At 71.0% G+C, this 1,024-nt stretch overlaps 1 long non-coding RNA gene across 15 annotated transcripts in view; it reads right to left on the reverse strand.

The window, feature by feature from the left end:
- LOC122177237 overlaps positions 1 to 837 on the reverse strand; it is a 60,065-nt gene extending 59,228 nt beyond the window's left edge. For 14 of the 15 annotated variants that reach the window (XR_006177990.1, XR_006178002.1, XR_006177996.1 and 11 more), the window contains exon 1: positions 748 to 837. This is a non-coding gene — a long non-coding RNA (uncharacterized LOC122177237). The remainder of the gene's footprint in view (positions 1 to 747) is intronic. The other variant, XR_006178003.1, reaches the window with a different exon arrangement.
- Positions 838 to 1,024: the final 187 nt, after the last annotated feature.

The raw sequence follows: 1,024 nt of genomic DNA on the forward strand, positions 1-1,024 counted from the left end.
AAAAAAAAAAAAAAAAAAGAGTTGGCTCTATAGTGATCCCGAGCTTCGGAGCTGAGGCGCAAGCAGCCGCACACGGGCGCGCTATCAGCGTGCGGTGTCTCACGCACCGCTCGGCGCTCAGCCGGCAGCCCCGGGATCGCGTGTTTCTGACCGGCAGCGCACTTCTCGTAGCCATGACGGTCTGAGCGAGCCCGGCAGCTCGGAGCTCCGTGCGTCGGTCGGTTAAGGAAAGAAAAAAAAAGAAAAAAGAAAAAAAAAAAGGCAACGAGCGAGAGGAGAGTGAGAGCGCGGGCTTGGGAGCGGCGGTGCGCGGCGTCCGCTGCTCTCTCCCTCCCGCAGAGGGAAGCCCGGCGCCGGGGCTGAGGCGGACCCGCCGCAGCCTCACGTCAAGTGCAGAGGTCCGGAGCGCCTCCATCTCGCTTCCCCCCTCCGCCAAATGGGGCTGCGAGCGCGGGCCGAGCTCCGTCCGCTACCTGACAGCTCGGCACGGCTCCGGGGGGGCGGCGTGAAAATGAAAGTTCGCCTCTTCCCCCCCCCCACCCCCATCCCCCCCGCCCCGCGTCCCCGCAGCGCTATTTTTTTTCAAACCGGCTCTGCGCGGGGCCCGGCCCGCACGGCTCGGCCCGCAGCGTCTCCGGGCGGGGCGGCGGGGGGGACCTGAGCGCGGGGTCCCGCGGGGAGGGATGGGGGTAGCGGGGGAAAAGCACCGCCGCGTGGAGCACCCCCCCTTCCCCGCGGCCCCTTTACCTTGACAGCCGGCGGCGCTCCCCGTCCCTCCGTCCCCTCGCTCCGTCCCTCAGCACCGCGCCCGCCGGGTGACATTTCCCTCCCCCCTCCCTTTCCTCCCCCCCCCCATCGGTGGCGGTTGGGTCGGCAGAGCGGGAGCGCGCGCTGAGCGAGGCGGGCGTGGAGCGCGCGCGGGCGGGAGGGGGGGGAAGGAGGGGGAGGGGCGCGCTGTCAGCCCTCGCCGCGTCCGTAAGCGCCGCTCGCTCAGCCCGGGCCGCGCGCCCCCCCACCCCCCCCC

Source organism: Lagopus leucura, unplaced genomic scaffold (assembly GCF_019238085.1).
Source record: "Lagopus leucura isolate 7727_CA_CO unplaced genomic scaffold, USGS_WTPT01 Super-Scaffold_100001, whole genome shotgun sequence".
Lineage (NCBI taxonomy): Eukaryota > Metazoa > Chordata > Aves > Galliformes > Phasianidae > Lagopus > Lagopus leucura.